Source organism: Bos indicus x Bos taurus, chromosome 9, assembly GCF_003369695.1.
Source record: "Bos indicus x Bos taurus breed Angus x Brahman F1 hybrid chromosome 9, Bos_hybrid_MaternalHap_v2.0, whole genome shotgun sequence".
NCBI classification, from domain to species: domain Eukaryota; kingdom Metazoa; phylum Chordata; class Mammalia; order Artiodactyla; family Bovidae; genus Bos; species Bos indicus x Bos taurus.
In genome coordinates, this window is record NC_040084.1 from 69130711 (window position 1) to 69147040 (window position 16330).

The 16330-nt window shown below is 40.1% G+C and overlaps 1 protein-coding gene across 26 annotated transcripts in view; it reads right to left on the reverse strand.

Annotated features, from left to right (window-relative positions):
- The window catches only part of EPB41L2 (erythrocyte membrane protein band 4.1 like 2), a 211569-nt gene that overhangs the window by 127013 nt on the left and 68226 nt on the right, over positions 1–16330 (reverse strand). The window contains exon 1 of one of the 26 annotated variants that reach the window (XM_027551525.1): positions 2621–2694. The exons of 24 other annotated variants lie outside the window; for them this stretch is intronic. The gene's annotated coding sequence lies outside the window, so the exon portion shown is untranslated. Of the gene's footprint in view, positions 1–2620; positions 2695–16330 lie in introns of those variants that run through there. One more of the 26 variants, XM_027551536.1, reaches the window with a different exon arrangement.

Below are 16330 nucleotides of genomic sequence, written 5' to 3' on the forward strand. Positions count from 1 at the left end.
GTCTGCAGCTTCTTCTTCATTTAGAGGGGAAGGCAGGAATAAAACTGGCTTGAGCAGCATGAGGATGTCGTGTTTCCTGTCCACCGCTTCCCCACCCCGCTTCTGCTCCTGTGCTTCCATGAAGGGGGTACTGTTGTGCAAATAAGTAACTGCATGTTCCCAGTGCACTGGTAGGCAGCCGGTATCTTCTTGATAAATGTCTTTTGTGATGTTCCTAGTGTTCGGGGAACACTGCTTTGGACCACCATCATTAAACAGAATGTTCTATAGAGAAGAAAAATATACCTACTTGCAGTTTCTTCCAGTAATGTCATAACTAGGCTCCCAACAGCAAAAACACCACCAAAATTCTCATCTTGTCATAAGCGATATCAGGGAATACACTTCTGAGTCATCCCACAACCACCTTCTGCAAGGGATCCTTACGCAGCCCCAACGTAAAACTCACCTGGTATCAAGCAGTCATCTACAACCAGTCTAATATTATTTCTGTGTGAAGTAAACTCTAAATTCTTTAGCTAAAAAATAACAGTGGTTCAGGAGGCTTTTCCCAAATAAGCTAACAACAAATCCACCAAGGTTAACTGCACAGGATAAATGCACAGGCTGCAGACGCTGCATTTTAATAGGTCATAAGACAAAAGCCTGTCAAACTCAATCAACTCCCCACACTATGACAAGGCCACCAGGCTGGAGCCTACACTGATCTCGCACTTTCAAATCCTCTTCTCCATAAGCTTTGGAACGCTGCAGTTGACAGGCATAAATACCTAAACCTTGTCAAAAAATGGAATTCACTTTTGCAGTTTTGGTCGTTAGCTCCTCTATCATTTTACAATATTTACAGCACTGCCAAAGAGTTACGTCAATGCATAGCATGTATTCTTAAAATATGAGACTATAAACGGAACGATTTTTCTAGCTTAGGTAAGCAGATCCCAATGTGAAGGCCAGTCCTCCAGTTGGTCGGCTGAAGGTGCCATAGACCGTTAGCATATGGACCCTCCAAGCGTGATAAAAGCAACTTTCCCCAGGCGGGAAAAGCTGTAATTACAATGGAATTACAGACATGCCATCTGGAATGCTTAAAAACTTTTTACTTTTCCCCAAGTAGTTCTACTGTGAGCATTAGTACATTCAAAACTACTCAGTCAAAGTTTTAAACGACTACTTTTTAGGTCATGCTGGCAAGGGACAAGCTTTCACTTTGGCTAAATATATTTGTTTCTTTGGAGATAAGATTCTCAAAATGCAACATCTGTAAACGTGATTTGGTAGAGGAATCTACTGGAGAATATGCTAGGTATTCCAACCCTTGGAACCCACCAAAAAATTTCAAGCCAACACAATTTCAAAGTTTAAAATTTCCCTTTCCAACTTTCTTTGTGATCCAGCTATGATGTTAAACAACAGGTCATCAATATATCATACAACGTGCACTGGAACACTCCAAAAGAGACAGTCCATAGGGAAGGTGGGGGTCCTATGAACGACTGTCCAGGTCATCAGCATCAATTCCACAGACATTTATTCCTTCATCTGAGGTGTCAATAGTTTGAAGAGACAATTCTTTGTTAAACCTAAAAACAGAAAGCTTAAACTTCACAAGTATATATGTACCGCCCTCCCTCCCCCAAACACTCAGTAGTTTCCTCAAGGGTCTAAGAACATTCTGGGCAATGTCAACAGTAATGAAGGAACTTACAGATGTAGTCTGGCTATCACAATGGTACTGCTTTTCATTTTGTTAGAAAGAAGCAACGTAACAAGTTTCTTTTCGAAGGAAGGTTGTTAGGCAGGTAAATTATATCAAGAAGAAGCATGAAGAAGACTTTCTAAATTTGGATGTTTGAATCTGGGCAATATGGTGGGTTTTCACATTTCTTCAATGTGACAACATATTAAATATTCAGTAAAAGAAGTTGACACCTATTATTCAATTAATATTTACTTAGGCCGTGACAGCATTAAAACAATACATAATTCTTGATAGATCTTAATGACCATTAATCTGTAGATGTCAAAAGTAAAAAGCAAATTCAAATCTCTGCTAGCTGTAATGTTCTTTAATCAAAGGAGGTAATTTATAAAATGTTTCATTTTCATGCTAATTGAAATCTATCATCTTTTAACATGTTAAAAAATAAGTGTATGCTATTAACCTTACATAGTCCTCACTGTGCTTTAGGAATGATTCATTTCTGTACAGTATATAGTACCACTGAATAAATCAATTGTGAAAGAGTAGAACGAATATCTAAAATCAGCTGGCTCCACTATTCTCATAAGTCAAACCTAAAAAGGCAATTATGGCAAAGATAACTTGACAAAACTCAACATTTGCCTTAGAAAATGCAAACAAATAGTCTAAAAATACATACACATTTTTCACAGGGCTTGGTTCAAATATAACTGAACATAATCCCTTGCCAGATAGTGCACATAATCAGATTCCATCTATTCTGTACTCTGTACATGAGTACTGTCCAAATTTTCAGTCTCCTAGATACTGACAGTCCAAAAGGCAAACTTTTTTCAAAAGCAAAAACAAGTATATACCCCCACAAACCTAACTGCTACAATAGAAATTTCCTAACACTCCCCGCCTTGAAATACATACGCAGTTTTATAGAAGTACATGGAGTCCGCTGTCTGCTGTTCCCTGTCATTAGAAGGCTGTGGAAAGAGGATGGAAATCCAGCTTCCAACTGCTTAATGAGCAAGACTGGCCCCACCCAGGCCAGACGCCGCTGAAGAAGGGCATGCTCAGTAGAAAAGCCCAGCATGGTTCCAAGTTACTTCATTCCTCAGCTAGAAAACCCACATGGGTCAAAGAAAAAGTCATCCTCTTGCTGTCTGTTCTACCCACTAAATGAAGAACACTTTACATAAAGAACAGTTTTAATGGCACAACTGTAATCCTATGATTATAACTGTTTACAATCCTACTACTGCTAGGCAATTTTTCCCTCCTTTTTTGTATCGTTTTTACATTGCTTTGAATTTGCACCCCTCAACTTTGTTTTTATTTCTTGCTATTTTAATCCACCCTATAGACACCAAAAGTACATGCATATAACATATAGTCTACTCATCTTTCTTGATAAAACTGGTATATATATTTTGATATAGAAAAGCCATTCAAATACATATATATTTCATTTTTATATACTGAAAACAGGACTATTTTGATTGATTTGTAGGAAAATTTCCTTATTCATTCACACTGTATTTAAAGGAAGGCCTGTTTCAATCTAGAATTATAGATACCATCATATTGTTACAAAGCTGATGAATTCTTATTTTATTATTATATTGCTATCCTAAATTGAGCAATGATGGATACAAAAGGTGAAATCCTCCATCCATTTGTCATATGAATACAAATACATATGGAAGCAAGGTAAATTTATAGTCACTAAAGGGAAATACAATTATTCTAAGATTCAGGTCAGAGAGCTTTGAAAAACACCAACCTTCCTTAATTCTACATTACCATCCCCCTACTCCCTTACATTTCCACATTAAATTCTGGTTGGTTTTTCCCATAGTATAGATATTTACATTAACCAATGAGGACCAAGATAGACTCTGCATCTAGGTATACATATTTACATCTTGACCCTGTTACCATACCACACTGCTCTCCTACCAAACAATTCTTAAGTCAATGAGTATTTTATGTTCACATTCACCTACAGCAGTCTTTTTAAAAAAAGAATTATTACAAATAAAACATTAGATAATTAAATGAACAAGATATCACTCATACCAACTAGGAGAGAAAAAGTAAGTTTTCCTTTAGAGGAACTTAATGAAAATACGTTTCAGTAGCAGCTCTGAAGAGATTAATCTGTCAAAATGAACAAACACAAACAAAAAAACTCATTCTATATAATGGAAGTAAACTTCACTATCCACCCACAAAGCTTTCCCTGGTTCACAAAATGGCAATTTGGTGAGTTTTTTAGTAGAGCATTATTGACTATGCCAAAGCCTTTGGCTGTGTGGATCACAATAAACTGTGGAAAATTCTGAAAGAGATGGGACTACCAGACCACCTGATCTGCCTCTTGAGAAACCTGTATGCAGGTCAGGAAGCAACAGTTAGAACTGGACAGGGAACAACAGACTGGTTCCAAATAGGAAAAGGAGTACGTCAAGGCTGTATATTGTCACCGTGCTTATTTAACTTCTCTGCAGAGTACATCATGAGAAGCGCTGGGCTGGAGGAAGCACAAATTGGAATCAAGAGTGCCGAGAGAAATATCAATAACCTCAGATATGCAGATGATGCCATCCTTATGGCAGAAAGTGAAGAGGAACTAAAGAGCCTCTTGATGAAAGTGAAAGAGGAGAGTGAAAAAGCTGGCTTAAAGCTCAACATTCAGAAAATGAAGATCATGGCATTTGGTCCCATCACTTCATGGTAAATAGATGGGGAAACAGTGTCAGACTATTTTTCTGGGCTCCAAAATCACTGCAGATGGTGACTGAAGCCATGAAAGTAAAAGATGCTTACTCCTTGGAAGGAAAGTTATGACCAACTTAGATAGCATATTCAAAAGCAGAGACATTACTTTGCCAACAAAGGTCCATCTAGTCAAGGCTGTGGTTTTTCCAGTAGTCATGTATGGATGTGAGACTTGGACTATAAAGAAAGCTGAAAAAAAAAAAAGAAAGAAAGCTGAGCGCCAAAGAATTGATGCTTTTGAACTGTAGTGTTGGAGAAGATTCTTGAGAGTCCCTTGGACTGCAAGCAGATCCAATCAGTCCATTCTAAAGGAGATCAGTCCTGGGTGTTCATTGGAAGCTGAAACTCCAATACTTTGGCCACCTGATGCGAAGAGCTGACTCACTGGAAAAGACCCTGATGCTGGGAAAGATTGAGGGCAGGAGGAGAAGGGGATGACAGAGGATGAGATGGTTGGATGGCCATCACCAACTCAATGGACATGAGTTTGGGTGGGCTCCAGGAGTTGGTGTTGGACAGAGAGGCCTGGTGTGCTGCTGCTCATGGGGTGGCAAAGAGTTGGACACAACTGAGCGACTGACCTGAACTGAACTTAGTAGAGTCAAATTTGTTTAGTCCATCTTTTATTGAGATTGTGGTTTTCCCACATTTGTTAAATGTGTATTTTAAACCATAGAAATGGCAATAGAAACCGCAGTAGGATGGCAGACTGACTTCACTATATTGACTTAAAAAAATACTGGCTCCAAATCTTTTTCTAAAATGTATTGCTCCATAGGGCTTCCGTGGTGGATCAGACAGTAAAGAATCCACCTACAATGCAGGAGACCTGGGTTAGATCCCTGGGTTGGGAAAACCCCCAGAGGAGGGCATGGCAACCCACTCAAGTATTCTTGCCTAGAGAGTCCCCGTGGACAGAGGAGCCTGGTAGGCCAAAGTCCATGGGGTCGCAAAGAGTCAGGCATGACCGAGCAACTAAGCACAGCATTGCTCCACAGAATTCAGAAGTCTCAGGACTACTGACGTACAGCACTGGACCCAGTGAAGCTGACATAGGGAGATCTTTACCATCTTTCCCAGTCAACTCTCAACACCACTGTGCCTGCCTTACTTCCTAACTCCCCTACTTCCACCAACTGAATTATATCTCCCCAACATCCATACACTGAAGCACTAACCCCCAAAGTGATGGTATTTGGAGGTGGGACCTTTGAGAGATAATAATTAGATTTAGGTGAGGTCATCAGGGTGGAGCCATCATGATGGAATTAGTGGCTTTCTAATAAGGGACACCAGTGAGCTTGCTCATTCTCTCACATTCTCACTCTTGCTCCCTCTCTCACCTTGCTTTGTGAGGACACAGATTAGGCAGCCATCTACAATCCAAGAAGGGAGTGTTCACCAAAAACAGACCATGCTGGCACTGGATCTTGGCCTTCTGGTCTCCAGAAGTGTGAGAAAATAGACTTGCAGTTTAAGTAAACAAGTATATGGTATTTTGTTATGGAAGCCCAAGCTGAGTAAGGCATCTACATAGAACCCAATGCCATTGCTCAAGCTCCTCTGCTTGCTTCAATCCTGCCTATGAGACATCAGATTCTCATTATTCAAATAAAGGTTAAGAGAATTAAGATAAGAGGTGAGTTTTGTGGCTCACTGATTTGGAAGAAGAACAAGTCATTAATAGAGTGGATAAAAGGAGAACCCAGAGAATTTAAATGAGTTTCCAAAACTCATATACTCAATAAGTGGCAGAGGTAGAAATGACACCAGTTTAGTCTGCTTCAAAACCAATACCAGTGGCATTGAAGGTATAGTGGAGAGCAGTTTCCTTCAAAGCCAACACACTTTTCCACCAAGGCTGCATTATCTCAGTTTCAACACCCTTGTTTACTAGATGAGTAAACTAAACCCAAAGAAGTGAAATAACTTACAAAAAAGGTTACTCTGTGGGTTCCTGGCACAGAAGTTACAAACTAGGTCCAGTATCATTTAAATTATTTCCAGTAAGGCTTTAAACACATTAAAATACATAAAACACATATGCTGTAAGGTCTTAAATATTAAAAATTGCTCATATAAACGTGTATCTATTGCATCTGTCTTAGGAAGATCCTAAATAGCCTTGCTTTGACACTGTTTTATTGCTTCATGAAAAGGGGAAATTAGAAGTTCATCCTCAGAATACTACTTCAGTATTCAAGGGAGTTGGTTGGGCGTAGGGTGGGGGATATTTTTCCTATATTTGTATAGGCAAGTTGATGTATAAATAAAATTAAACCCAGTAAAATGACTTCTTGACTTGTACAAAATGTCCTATTTCCTGACTTTGAGGAAAAGGAATGTAACTGAATAGGATGCAAGGATGCAAGAACCTGATGGTGACTCAAAGCTCCAAGACCATACAGGACACAAACTCTGTACAGAAAATAAAGTTCTCAGTGTCACAGAAAGACAGTGAGCAGAAGAGATCCTTTCAGTCTCCCCTCTCCCCATTATTCATCTAGCCTCCATTGGAGAAGCATATATCATCTATCAAACTAGAAAAAAAGCGAGTACAGTTTTCTAGCAAAACCCTAAAATAACCTAAAAAGTACTCCAAAAAATAAAAAATAACCCCTCTGTTTTTGAACTCTACTGATGTCACAGAGAATCCAACTTTGCTATATACCAATCATCATGCAAGACTATCCTTCCTGAACAAAACGTGGAGAAAAGTCTTATGATTCTCTCAATCTGGATTAATTTCAACTTGTCTATAAAATTTTCTAACAGTCCACATTTCACAGGATCAAAGAAAAAAACCAAACAAAGAAAAAAACCAAAACAACTGCGACACCAGTTCCACAGCCTCTGGCTAAGTTATCTTTTGACCACACACCGCAGTTTAACTTTTCTCAGGCGCTGAACCCATAATAATTTGCACAACTGCACGTAAGTCACTCACAAAGTTTCTTTCCTACCATGTTTTGTAAAATGTAACATTAGAAAGTACTACAGATTTATGAGACTCTGGGCAAGAAAAATTCCATATGACCCCAGATTTTTACAGGGGGTTTGGAGAGAGAGAGCAGGAGCAGGTACAGGAGGGAAGCAAAAGAAGAAAGGGATGGCAGTTGGGACTCTCTAAACAAAAAGTTAATGTTCTGAAACCATCTAAGAAGTGTTAGGACAAAGCAGTAACAAATGCCCACACACCCCCCCTTTTTTTTTAAACTTCAAAAGTCAAAAGCATCCCTATCAGAATTACACATTCAGACCAGTACATACAGTAATTCAGCATTTACTTTAAAATGTATTATTTTCATTTCACTTACATCTGGGAAAACTTTGCTGAGTTCCCCCTTTGCCCCAGACACTGGTCTAAGCCCTCAGGACTGGAAAGTTCTTCCCCACACCAGTCCTCAGGGATTTCACAGTCTAGAAGGGAAGTCAGATACATAAACAAATAATTACACCACACGGGACAAGGACTGTAGCAGAGGTACAGTCAGGACACAGCAAAGTGGACAAGTTCCTTGGGGAGGACAAGGAAGGCATTACAGGCTTACAATGTTCAGGCTCATTCATCTCTCATTTGAGATGAACAAATGATTCTGCTAATACTGTGGTAATGACTCTCCTTGCCTTACGGATTAAAAAAATAATTATCACAAAGCCCATCACATACAAAGCAGAAACAAAGATCTTGCTAGCATCTGGGCAATACCATCCACGTGACCAAGCAAAATGGGATTCTTATAAAACAAATATAGAATCAAAAGGGATCTCAGCTCTTATGTACCTCCTGTCCTTGCCTTTCACAGACGGGGAACCTGAAACCAGAAGTTGGGTCACTTGTCAAGTTACACAGTAAATCAGGAGCAGAACCCAGGATGGATGTCCGATTCTGCCTAATAACTCTATTTGCCTTTCCCCACTGCAGACTGTAGTGCCTGGACGTGAGGGTAAGGGCCGGGACACTCTTGAGAAGATACCCAGCAACAGAGAGCTTTTTATGGCTGTCCAAGGGCCAGAAGAAACAAAGATCCGGCTGACCCCCCAAAAGCTCCCCAACTCTGCCCTATCCTCTGGATCCAAGAAAAACCCTACACCTTCCTGCTCCCCCAAAAAGTATGTTTCCAAAATAAAGAAGTCACTGTCAAGAAATTATCTAATCTCCCCAATCTGCAATAACATTAAATTCACACGCGAACAGTCTGGACACTACTCCATGTTGTCACTTAACTAAGTCTATAAAATGAAGGTACCAGCAGATAAACTACCTATATGATGGGATTCTTGTGGGCGTCACAGGAGAACTACACGAGAGCTACTGCTGCTGCTGCTAAGTCGCTTCAGTCGTGTCCGACTCTGTGTGACCCCACAGACGGCAGCCCATCAGGCTCCCCTGTCCCTGGGATTCTCCAGGCAAGAACACTGGAGTGGGTTGCCATTTCCTTCTCCAATGCATGAAAGGGAAAAGTGAAAGTGAAGTCGCTCAGTTGTATCCGACTCTTAGCGACCCCATGGACTGTAGCCTACCAGGCTCCTCCAACCATGGGATTTTCCAGGCAAGAGTACTGGAGTGGGGTGCCATTGCCTTCTCCACACGAGAGCTACTAGTCAAGTGCAAAATGTCACATGAATGCAAATGACTATTAAAATTTCAATCATCAAAAAATTCACTTAGGCTTTCTCCTCAAAATGGTTGAATATACCATTACACTTATTCTTAAGTCAAACATTAACCTACAGTAATCTACCACCATTTAATTTTTCCTCAACTTGTAGAAAGAAAACTGCTCCCCAACCCTAAGCTACCCTCCATAGTTTCCCTTCTTTTCTTTCTTTCCCTTTAAAACAAGCACTACTATTTCCAAAACCCCGACTAATGCTACTGCTAAGTCACTTCAGTCGTGTCCGACTCTGCGACCCCATAGACAGCAGCCTACCAGGCTCCACTGTCCCTGGGATTCTCTAGGCAAGAACACTGGAGTGGGTTGCCATTTCCTTCTCCAATACATGAAAGTGAAAAGTCAAAGTGAAGTCGCTCAGTCATGTCCGACTCTTTGGGACCCCATGGACCACAGCCTACCAGGCTCTTCCGTCCATGGGATTTTCCAGGCGAGAGTACTGAAGTGGGGTGCCAGTGCCTTCTCCAAGACCCCTACTAGAACCACATAAACAGGAAACCTGCTAACATAAGGCTGTTATCAAAAAACATGTTGTAGAAAGTTCAGCACAGCAGACAAGCCACAGAAATGTTAAGGTGCATGCAACATACAGTGCCCAGCTACTCGTCAGGCTCTGGGGACACACAACCCAATCTGGGGTCCTCTCCTCACGTTGCTTGCGTCACTATCTTCCTTCAGCCTGCCATCTGCATGGTTTGGGCACTTGTTTGAGGATCCAGTGTACTTCTAACCCTCCGTATCTTTATTATCTCTGTATTCTGAAACTGTCCCTCCACTCACTTCTTTCTTTCATTTCTACAGAAACTTACCTCTTCAAATCTGAATTATGAAAGAAAACCCTAAGCACAAGTGCTAATACATTCTCAATCCACAGCCCCTCCCCACCTGAAACAATAAATATCCAACATTAAGCCAGAGTGGGGGCTTCCCTGATAGCTCAGTTGGTAAAGAATCTGCCTGCAATGCAGAAGACCCCAGTTCAATTCCTGAATCGGGAAGATCCACTGGAGAAGGGATAGGCTACCCACTCCAGTATTCTTGGGCTTCCCTTGTGGCTCAGCTGGTAAAGAATCCGTATGCAACATGGGAGACCTGGGTTCTATCCTTGGGTTGGAAAGATCCCCTGGAGAAGGGAAAGTCTACCCACTCCAGTATTCTGGCCTGGAGAATTCCATGAACTATATATAGCCCATGGGGTTGCAAAGAGTCGGACACAACTGAGTGACTTTCACAAGCTAGAGGATTCACCATTATCTGTATCTATGAGATCCTGAATTCCGTAATTTTAGGTTTTGCTAAGATCCATTCATTCAATGAGGAATTACCCTTTGTCTACTGATAGCTGTTCAGGATACACACCTGTATAAAACTTGGCTCCAGGATACACACCTGTATAAAACTTGGCTCCAGCCGAAGAGTACCTAAATAAATAATAACACTACAAAGAGAACCGAGCTGAAATATAGGCATAAACATTTCAACAGTAACTGACTTGATGAGGGAAGAATGCTTCCCAAGGTGACGCTGGCGCTGACCTTGAAGGAGAAGGAGGGCTGATTGTAAGCGGGTTAAAGCATACTCCTCACCATGGGAATAGAGACTGAAGACACAGAATCACCAGAGATAAAAGCATTGCTGAGAACGGCGAGTCCACACCTCATCTGCCCGGAATACGGGGTGGGGAATGGAGGAAATGGGACGAGGGAGGTAGTAGCCAAACAATGAGTGATGAGTACGCTAAGCTCAGATGTTTCAACTCTGTCCTGTAGGCAATGAAAAATAAGATTCCTTTTGCATTTCGGGAGGATGGCTTCGGCACTTGTGTGATAACAGATGCCGTAGTAAAAGGAAACTGGTTAAGCAGAGGCCCCGGTGATCCAGAAAACAGCATCTGAACTGACACAGAGGCAACAGGGAAGCAAATGAAGAGATGAAGTCAGTAAATATTTAGTAGTTAAAATGGACAGGATTTGATAAAAGAATTGAGCAGTGGGAGTCAGGGAGAACAAAGTTCCCAGGTTCCTGGCAGTCAAAGGTCAGACAGCGGGAACATGAACCTAGAGATAGATTTCCAAAAAGAATATGAAAGACGGATGAAAGAAGCCCAAGCTTCCACTTTTAACACATTTGGACTAAGTGACTGTGTGACATCTGGGTGGAAAATCAGGCCAGCTGGAGATATGTGTCTGAACCACAGAGCCTAGGTTTCCATGCTAAAATCTGGAACTACTTGGTCAATCAGTGTAATCTGAAGCTATAGAAGAGATGAAGCCCAAGGCAAGACAGAGGTTAAAAAAAAAAAAAAATGCTCATAGTAAATAACCAGGCAGGGAGCAAAGAACCTATGAAGGAGGGTGGGAAGGACCAGAATAAGATAAAGACATCAAACCAAGCAAGCATTACCCCAAGAGAAGAGCTGGGCTGGGAGCAATGGACAACAGGCGAAGGGCTTCTAGAACCAGATAAGGCTTTGCAGGCATCATGAAAGACTGCTGATAACCCAAAGAGCAAGTCCAGTGGACAGTACAGAAAAAGACAATTGGCTAAAGGAAAAATACTGAACAGAGGGGAGTATGAAAAAGGGGCAAACTAATCTCTGAAATTTAGTGCCAGAGAAGAGGCTGGCAGAAACGACAGCAATAACTACAAGAAGTACGGCTGCGAGACAATCTACCCACACAGGAGAAGTATTGGTTATTTTATTTCATGCAGGCTTTTGGTGGGAAAGACAAAGTAGGGAGAGGTTCAAGATACAAAGGAGAGAAAGGAAAATGAAGGCCAGAAGTTCAGAAGAGAGAAATGAATTTAATCTGGGATGGCATGAGGGACATCTCTAGCCCAGAGACCAAGGAGAAGGGAACCGGAAACATACATGGACTAGAAGAGGAAGTGGTGTAAGGAAAATGAAACCAAAGAGGAAATATGGTCCATCTCCTAGAATACAGTCAATGATAATCCTCTCAGCATTCATTTTAACACAGGATTCAAAATGGGTTAAACTTAACAATTTTCAATATGGAAAGTTATTGGCTTCCAAAGTTTTTCAAAATTGGGGATGCCACGTATAATCATCTACCTTAACTGACTTGTAAATCAGTATCTATTAAATTATCAAGAATATCATGAAATGAGTGCCATCTTCATATCACTATAGATGCCCAGAAAAAGAAGCTAAAAAATAAGTCACTGAAATCGCAAGGTTTGGAGAAGGGTATTTTGTTTTGCTTTAATCACAGTGCATGCCAAGGGCTTGGTTAAATGTATTTACAAGATACAATAACCGTAACTGTAATTCCTGTTCTCAAACTGTGAAGCCTGTGTCTCAATAAAATACCAGTTTAAAAGACAAGACAATAAAGACCACGGTCACCACCAGAACCCCATAAGAATATGTGAAAGGTTATAAAACAAAACTCCTTTTATAGAGTTGAATCCTTTCCAGGGTGGGCCTTTAAGACATTCTGACAGTACACACAAATACTATCTCTGGAACAAAACCAAAAAGGCACAGCTGCGAGACATCTTCCACTGAAGTTGTAACTGACTCAATGGCAGTCCTTCCTTTGAGCAAGAGAGTCTATAAAAACCAGAAGCAGAGCTATTTTCCCCTACAAACTGCTGAGTGGAATCACTTTCTCCTGACCCAAACTGCAGCTTTACTAAAAAGCTAAAATAGCATGGCCAGTACAACTCCATAATAAATTTGTAAAAGAAAACATACATAAAACTTGAAAAAAGTGTGTGTATATATATATGTTTTTCATTAAGAAAAATCCCCAACTAAACTGAAACTATAATACATGGATATACACATTTTTTAACTTACAGTCCATCAGCACCACAAACAGGAAATTTGGATTTGCCTTAATAGAAATTTTTCCCCAAATGCCTTAATACAAATTTTTCCCCAAACCTCTAAGGAGTAGTACTAACCAAAAATATTTAGATGATTATTAGTGTTAATATCCTCAATACTGACTTGAACTTTTGATACCTAGATATTTGTGACCGAAAAGGAAAAAAAAAGACATTTTGAAATCAATTAGATATGAAAAAGAATTTAAATAGCCAAATCAATACTTTATTTATGATGTTTTCCAAGCTGGATTTTTACTGTTTCTATAGCAACATCAACAAAATACTCATACACATACTTCCGCACCCAAGATGAAAACCAGTAACCACTTCTCTAGTTTATTCTTACTATGGCTTCCAACCAAAAAAAAAAAAAAAAATCAGCCTTCCTAAACTTCACTCCTAAGTTGGAAACTTCAAAACCTAAGGTTTTAAATAAATAACAGTTGCGTTAACCATAAATGTCAAATATTCTCAAAGTCTTCAGAAGGGAGGTTAATGATAATTTTGTTATTTCTTTGACAATAACTCATTCTGAACAACAACAACAAAGATGAGAACGGAAGAAATTGCTAACAAATGACTTACTTGGAAAATTATCTAAATTCTAGAGAAATAAAACACCAAAAACTGTGCCAAGATGTACAGCAAAGAGTTCAATATTCTAAAGCCAAGAGATAAGCAACTTTCTCTGTGTCAGATATACTTTCAAAATCTCTTTTGTTGGAATTGTTTTGAAAGAACAAAATATTTCACTAGGATTAATAGGCCTGCTTATTTTGTGAGCAAGCTCTCTGCCTTATTCTTTACAAACATTTCTATTTATGTCTCAAAACATCTCTGCACAGTAAGTATTATCAAGTTCATTCAATAAGTAAATAAACTAAGGCTCAGAGAAATGAATTAACTTGCCTTAAAAAGCATGGAATGCAAAATACTAAAGTGGTTAACTGTCAGTCTTGGACCCAGACAAACCTGAACCTGGATCCTGACTTAACCTCCAACAACCATGTATGAGACAGACGGCTGAGGCTTCCACCTAATTCTATTTTATTTGAAGCATGTTCTTTACATTACACCACTAGGCTTATGCACACTCCCAGCTATACGTCACCACGTGCCAAAATGCAGTCTTGACATTAACAGTCTCACTACCTATGCCTTACGTTTGCACATGGACTTCAGACATTAGGACTTACTGTAAATACACGTTCTACTCCAATACATGTCTAGCGTTTAGGATTCATGGTTTTCACCCAGGCAGCCCAGGTTCTACTCCTGGTGTGGGGAAGGAGATTCTTTGGGCTTCCCTGGTGGCTCAGATGGTAAAGAATCTCCCTGCAATGCAGGAGAACTGGGTTAGATCCCTGGGTTGGGAAGATACCCTGGAGAAGGGAAAGGCTACCCACTCCTCCAGTATTCTAGCCTGGAGAATGCCATGACTGTATAGTCCATGGGGTCGCAAAGAGTTGGACACAACTGAGCAACTTTCACTTCCCTCTAAGACATGTTCTCAAAAAATATTTTTTAGAAATACATAAGGAAAACTTCAAAGAACAAGTGAAAAGTCTTGATCTTTCTAATTTCCAAACATATACGTATATTTCAACAGATCCTTACCCAGGACATAATGTTAATGGGTAGGTATACCACATCATGGGCTTCCCAGGTGGCTCAGTAGTAAGGAATCTGCCTGCAAAGCAGGAGATATGAGTTTGATCCCTAGGTTGCAAAGACCCCCTGGAGGAGGAAATGGCTACCCACTCCAGTATTCTTGCCTGGGAAATTTCATGGAACAGAGGAGTCTGGTGGGCTACAGTCCATGGGGTCACAAAAGTGTTGGAAATGACTTAGTGACTAAACAACAACAAAAATACCACATCGTGCCTTTCTTCAAAGCACTAGGAACCATTTGAGAAGACCAGAGAAGTGCAAATAAAAAGCCATCCATATACACCTGTGAAAGGTGAAAGTTTAGTTGCTCAGTCGTGTCCAACTCTTTGCGACCCCACGGACTGTAGCCTACCAGGCTCCTCCATCCATGGGATTTTCCAGGCAAGAGTACTGGAGTGGGGTGCCATCTCCTTCTCCAGAGGATCTTCCCAACCTCGGGATCGAACCCAGGTCTCCCATATTGTAGGCATATGCCTTACTGTCTGAGCCACCAGGGAAGTCCTGTAAACTTGTGAGTTAACTATAAATGCATAAAATAAAGTGTATACCTATTGATACTACAAACACATATACAAGATTTCTCAAAATAATTTTGATTTCAAAGATTCCATCCCACTCTTTGCATAAGCAAACTTACACGTAATTCCAGATCACACATTACAATTTTTTAAGTGAGACAACAATCATCTGATGTAGGCATTTGGGACTAAGATAATTGCAGGCTAGAGTTGTAAACAGAAGAAATTTGAACAGACTTTGCAAGAAAGGATATATTGTCATTGGTGGGAAAGAGGGACAGTGATATTCAAGACAAGCAGGAACAGTCCTTGGGCAGACTGAGGCAGCAAGATGCACAAGATGGTTTGGACGTCTGGCAAAGCAGGAAGCAGTGAGCAGGACAGTGGGCTGACCACTATCACTGGATCAGTCACATACAAAGATAAGTCAGAAGTAATGCTGAAATATGATAGCTGGAAAGACTGTTGAGAGCTCTGAAGATGAAAAGGCCTCTGGGTTAAAAAAGACAGGTCACCTTGCCTAAAGTTTTATTTTGGTGGGTTTTTTCCCTGCAGAGTAAGGGGGCTAATAACAGTTTGTTGTTGTTGTCTTTTAAATAACATACAAGCTACCCACTTTAACCATAAAATTCAATGTTTTTTAGGGTAGTCAGTTGTGCAACCATTACCACAAACAATTTTAGAACATTTTATCAACTCAAAAATAAATCCCAAACCTCCCAACTCATTCTATGAGGTCTGATACCAAAGCCAAACAAAGATGTCACAAAAAAGGAAACTATAACCAATACCCCTAACTGAGGCAGAAGTCCTCAATAAAATATTAGCAAACTAAACCCAGCAAGGTATTAAAAAGATCTTAGACCATGATCAAGTGTAATTTACTCTAGGAATATAAGGATGATTCAAAAAGTGAAATTCAATCAATATAATTATAATAGAAGAAAAATACACGATCATCTCAATAGAGAGAAAAAGAATTAGACAAAATCCAACATCCTTTCAAGATAAACAAACTAAAAATAATAAAAATAGAAGGAAACTTCCTCAACATGCAAAGAGCTTCTACAAAAACCCACAGCTAACATCATACTACATGGCGAAGACTGAAAACTTTCCCCCTAAGATCAGGA